A 6,338-nucleotide genomic window follows, 5' to 3' on the forward strand; every position below is an offset into this window, starting at 1 on the left:
CTTCCCTTCCCCCCACCTCCCCCTCTCCCATGTCCAGTTGATTTCTCCTCCAGATTGCTCATCCAGCCTGTCCTATCCAGACAGACCTGCAGAGACAACAACATGCACAAAAACAAGACACATTGTTTTCTATGTGAACACTGAGATGCTGGACAGCTCAGGTTTTTATGAGCCTCCTCAAACCAAATTCACTGTTGACTCACGGCGACCCTATAGTACAGGGTAGAACTGTCCTTGTGAGTTTCCAAGGCTGTATATCTTTATGGGATTACAAAGCCCTGTCTTTCTTCCATAGACCCCCTAAGTACATTTCATTAGTCATTGTACATGGCTGGTGTAAGAGGGATAGATGCCTGACTCATGTATTGATCTCATAGTCTCAGTTCCAAATGGCACAGGAATTTCTCATAGTTTTTTGTTTTGCTTTATATATTCCTAGTACATTTTATAAAGTCTCAGCAAATGCCTTCAAAATGACAGCACAGGTAGACATGACTGACATCCCAGTTCTCACAAACTTCATACAAGCTTGCAAAACATGAGTAAAGGAAAAAGTGAAAATGGCATCTAACCAGGAAGCAGCTCAGGGGTGAGTTAGAAGTCAATGATGCATCCTGCCACATCATTTGATTTAAAACCAGACCCAACACAGTGATTTCTATTTCCCCAGAGCCACGTTGGGCCTGAGGGCACCTACTCCTCCTGAAGCTCAGCTCCTGGCTTCACAAGAATCATTAGCAGAGCTGCCACCATTTTCCTTTCTTTCTTTTTTCCTGCAGAGAAAAAGAGCTAACTTTTTAGGGAAGAAAACAATGAAACAAAACACTACATGGCTCTTAACATGAACAAACTATCAGTGCAAGTCACACTCTTATAGCCCCCAGGGCTCAGAACCCTGTTTGCCAACAGAATCACTGTGGCTCTGAGAACCTGCCAGGTGTCTCCACTCAAGAGCTCAAGGATGCCCTGTTCCCCTCCATTAAGGGGAGGTAATGGAGGTGGGGATAGAGGTCAAATAGAGGCAGCTGAAACCTAGTTTAATGCTATGACAACTGTTACGGTTAGATTTTTTGTCACCTTGATGGTACCAGCATAGAGGTAGGGGCAGACAGTAACCTATCAATCAGGTCACAGCTTGATGATGCCTCCTTGTAGGTGTGGCTTTGCTTGCCTGCTTGCTTGGCTTCTGCTTCTGATTTTGAGGTTGCCAGCCTCTGTGACCTGATGATCCTGGGAGCTGTGGCACCCTGCCATGTTCCTGAGACCTCAGATCCACCAGACTCTGCACCCAAGAGCCTGGATCCACTAGCTTCCTGCTTCACCCACCGGCAGCGGAGTGAGTCTGAAGAGGGCTCTGGACTTAAGTGGGACTGGGTGGGCTGCTTTTTTGATACAACATTCTTTCTTGATTTAAAGTCCTTTCTTATATATGTAAGAGTGTGACTGGTTTTGTTTCTCTAGAAAACTCAAGCCAACACAACTATCACACTGTCTTAGACTCAGTGTCAAGGATGGAGGGAAATCCGGCATATGTGAGTGAAATGGGTTCACCATACCTGTGCTGTGTACGTTTTCCTTGGCCGTTTTTAATTGCTTTGAGGCAGCCTAGCCACATGAGATAGCATGAGATAATGCCTTGAAAATGGCAAAACTGAAGCAAAATGCATGTATGTGTATGTCATTTATAAACATGAACACACATATGTATAACTGAGTCATAATTTGAACACAATGAATATGAAGAATAGGATATGAGAGTAAGCATCCACTACCCATAAATCCCAGGGGCAGTGGCTCAGAGGAAAGCTGAGTGAATGGAGTGAAGAAAGGGAGAAAGTTCGCGGGGAGTACAGCCTGATTTCAAGTATCTCTAGGTTGGGAGAACCCTGAGGAGAGTGGTGGCTCCCTCAGCCAACAGCATCACCATCACCTGGGAATTATTAACAGTGCAAACACCGCAGACCTACTGAATCAGAAACCCAAGGGCGGGGGCCCCAAAACGTGGCTCTTAACAGATGTTGATATATACTTAGCTTTAAGGACCATAACCTTAGGAGACAGCATTTTCCTTCAGCAGGTACAGAGGTTTGTATCTGGCTCCTGGTCATAATCTAAAGCATTTTCTAATTTAGTTACAGCACCCCAGTAGCCTCCTGGCCCTGTTGCATGACACAGCTCAGCAATGAATTCACACTACCCTCTGGATTGGTGAGGGCAGGGTGCTAGTCACCAGCAATGCTCGCCATTCCCAACAATATCCCAGGCTGTTGATAAGCCTCCCTCCAATCGTGGTGCCACATTTTTCTTCAAATAGTCCAGCTTCTCATATTATTTTCTCAGCATACAGACTGAATAAGAATGGTTAAAGGATACAGCCCTTACATAACCTTGTTGATATTAAATCTTGCAGTATTTCCTTGTTTTGTTCAATTTCTTGGGCCACATACCAGTTCTACATACAGGTTCTACAGCAGCACAATGATGTGTTCTGGAACTTCAGTTCTTCTCAGTATCATCCACAGCTTGGGATGATTTACACAATCGAATGCCTTCGCACAGTCAATAAAAACACAAGTACACCTCTTTCTGGTAGTCTCTGCTTTCAGTCAAGAGCCATCTGACACCAGCCAGGATATCCATTGTGGGTGCTAAGTCCTCTTCTGAATCCAACTTGAAAGTCTGGCAGCTCCCTGTTGATGTACTGCCGAAACTGTGCAGTGGTAGCCTTTCTAATTTTTCTTACCATAACCTTTCAGTTTTAGAAATTAAATCATTCTTAAATTAGAAAGAAATACTAATTTACCTTACACTGAAAACTTCCAAGTGTCACAAATGGATATATGAGGGGCTTTGAAGAGTTAGTGAAAAGACAATGGATTTTTTTCCAGGAACTTTTCGAAGCCCCTTCATCCGTCATGTCCAGTAACAGTGGATGACATTCCCCAGGGAACATTTGTTTGGAAAAAGAGTACGCTTTATTATTACCCTTTCCTCAGAGATCTATGGTATCTCCATTTTGATGGAGTTATTAGACCATGGACTAACAAATCACAGATTGAAATCCCTAAGATGAACCTCATAAATAATCCAATCCAACCTTCCTCCTCACATTTTAGGCCAAAAAACCCCCAAAACCAAAAAATTGAAACCCTGGGTATTCAGTGAGTTGCCCAAGGTCACACAGGTAATTGGTGACCCAATGACAACTAGATTCTATACTCCCAGTCTACTGTCCTCCCACTGTATCATTCTACCTCTGTGCTCCAAGCGGAGAGGGCCAGCCAGTCTCTGAGGTCTTTGCATGAGCAAATGTTATCTTCATAGTTCAAAGTTTCTATAGAGCATCTATTAGCCCTCCCATCCTGCAAGGAAAAGAAAGAAGGGGGTTCACTTTCAACTACCGTCTGTAAACTTGGACTTCCTGTCACTTAAAAGGAAAAGTTTTCACTCAAATCACATAATCTCCCAAGAAGGTTGTGGCTCAGAGACCATGCTGTTCACTGACAAGGTCCAGAAGAGGCTTTCTGACTCTGAAAGTCTCTAAGTATTCAAGATATGTCCACTCTATTCCCTGCTGGATATTCTGGCGAGTTTACAATCACGCTTTCACAGTGGCTGTACAGCAGGTGAACTGACATTCAGGCCTTGCTGGAGATAACCAATTCGACTCCACCATAGGCCAGAGAAGGGAGGCACTGGGTAAGTTAGCTTTCCCATAACACTCTTTCCCGACTACCTGGGTTTGCTCAAAATTTCATCAACACATGCTCAACGCCCCACACGCACTTCCTCCCAGCAGAAGTCCATGGGGCTCCCTCTGGCACACCCTGGTCAAGCCACTTTGTCTTTCAGGGTGTGGAGGAATACTGGAAGGACACTCCCCACTACTTAGAGAAAGATAAAAATAAAATGTGATTCCTAGGATTGAGAAGAGGCAGGTAAATTTTAGGATTCTAAAGAAGAGGCAACGGAAGTAATTGAAGGCTATTTCATCCCTTTGTGACTACTCTCCAGGCCCAAATGATGAGGAATTCAAGTCCTGGATTCTAGAAACTCTCCAATCACCTGTTTGTCCAAGTGCTTTACTCACCAAAACCCTTTAGTCGCTCGCTCATGGCTACAGAATAAAAATTAGGTCTTTAAACTGGCACACAAGTTTTTCACAATCTGTTCAACACCAGTTAAATGAGATTAATTAACCACTCTTTTAAAACCCATGCTGTATTAGTTACCTATTGCTGTGAAACAAAGTAGCCCCAAATCTAGCAGCTTAAAAACAAAAATACGTGTTGACTATCTTACACAGCTTCTGTGGGTCAGGGATCTGGGAGCAGCGTAGCCACATGGCTCTGGCTCCTGGCTTCCCCTTGGTTTGCAGTCATGGTGTGTTTAGGACTGTGATCCTCTGAAAGCCTGACTTCCAAATTGACTCTCATGATCTTGCCCCACAGAAGCCCTCCCCACAGGGTTGCTGGAGTATCCTTAGGACAGAGCAGCTATCTTTCCTCATAGAGGGAGATCCAAGGAAGTGAGCTGTAATCATGCATGAGTATTTGTTCCTATGGTGGCATAGTGGGCTACGTTATAGACTGCTAACCTCAAGGTCGGCAGCTCAAAACCACCATCCACTCAGCAGGAGAAAGATGAGGCTTTCAACTCTCATAAAGACGAACAGCCATAGAAACCCCTAAGGGCAGTTTTACTCTGTCTTCATAAGCCGTGGTGGCAAAGTGGGTTACTCGTTGAGCTGCTAACAACAAGGTCAGCAGTTCAAAACTACCACCCACTCCTTGGGTAAAATATGAGTTACAGCCCCAGAAACCCACAAGGGTAGTTCTACTCTGTTCTATAGGGTTGCTACAAGTTAGAATTAAGTGAGTTGGTTTTAGGTATAGGTTACTATGAGTCAGTATTCAATGGCAGTGAGAGTTTTTTTTTTTTTTTAAACAAGTTACCCAGGCCAGCCTTATTGAGTTCAGTAGAGGGCTATATAAAAGTTAAGTGGGGCTCACAACACATGGAATCCAGGAACAGGAATAGGGGTAGTGATACCAGACAGTAGGGGTAAGTGAGGAGAGAAGGGGAGGAAGGGGGAATGGATCGAAATGATAGACAAATAATCACACACACCCCTCCAGGGGGAAAAACAACAGAAACCACAGAAAGGGGGAGACAGTGGTCGGTGTGAGATATGAAAATAATAAGTTAAAATCTATCAAGAGGTCACAAGGGTGGGGTGGGTGTGGGTAAGTGAAGCGGGCACCCTGAGAGGCATCATGGGAGCTTGCTATTAGGCACCCTATGTTAATCCGTCTTGCTGCTTTTGCTCCTACCGTTCTCAATACAGTATATGTCTTGCCCTTCCTCCTTCTGCTCGTCCTGTTGTTTGGTGCCACGGAGTTTATTTCAACTGCTAGCAGCCTCATGGGACAGAGGAGGCCTGCTCCCTAAGCTTTTCTGGGGTGGAATTATCATGGTGGCACATCTCCTGATCTCTCTCACCCACAGAGCAACTCCATGGGTACAAACTATCAATCTTTCATGTAGCAAGAGGCACTTAGCCAATGCATACACAGGGCTCCTTCTGCTCATCCGAACCAGGTGTCACCGAAAGGAATGGGTCAATCTAAGTCAGGCAATGATTAATCTGATTGGAATATACGGTAGGTCTCTTGGCCTGAGCACCCTTGTCTATAAACAAATGCTATAATCTCCGCAGCCAAAAGCAACTGAATTCTAAATGAAATCCAGTAGAAAAGTACTTGGTAGATCACAAATATTTAAGTTTCTCAATAACCACCCATTCTTTTTTTTTTAATGTTTTTCCTTTCGATTTTTATTGTCAATTAAATGAGATTGATATTTCAGATTAACCACCCATTCTTAAGGCCTCATTGTATGCTCATTAAAAAAACAAAACAAAACCCATCAATCTATCATTTGGAAGTCCCAGCCTCGGCTCTCCACGGAGCAAGCTCCTATTCCAACTCCCTGCTCCAAAAATCCATTTAATATATTGTCCTCAGATAGAGGACATATCAGATATTAAACTGATACGAACAGATACTACACTTGATCTTAGCCAAAAGGCCGAGAAGCAATGACTATCAGTTTCTTGAGGACACATCCTACCATCCACAGATAGATCAATAAATGCTTTATTAACTAAATGGGCATACCTTTAGAAGCTCCTTTACCCTTGATCTATACAAAACACACACAATACACACCAGGAAGCAGACGGATTTTAGCCTTGTTGTCCAGACCATCTTGAGGCCCATGGCAAAGAAAAGAGTTTAGACAGGTCTAAATAAAGGCATATACATATGTAAATATAT

At 43.7% G+C, this 6,338-nt stretch overlaps 1 protein-coding gene and 1 pseudogene across 1 annotated transcript in view; both read right to left on the reverse strand.

The window, feature by feature from the left end:
* The window catches only part of TMEM108 (transmembrane protein 108), a 376,751-nt gene that overhangs the window by 279,920 nt on the left and 90,493 nt on the right, over positions 1-6,338 (reverse strand). The window lies entirely within an intron of this gene.
* Positions 5,936-6,102, reverse strand: LOC115872296 (annotated as a pseudogene).

Source organism: Echinops telfairi, unplaced genomic scaffold, assembly GCF_000313985.2.
Source record: "Echinops telfairi isolate 266 unplaced genomic scaffold, ASM31398v2 ScPeMD7_7422;HRSCAF=8460, whole genome shotgun sequence".
Classification (NCBI taxonomy): Eukaryota; Metazoa; Chordata; class Mammalia; order Afrosoricida; family Tenrecidae; genus Echinops; species Echinops telfairi.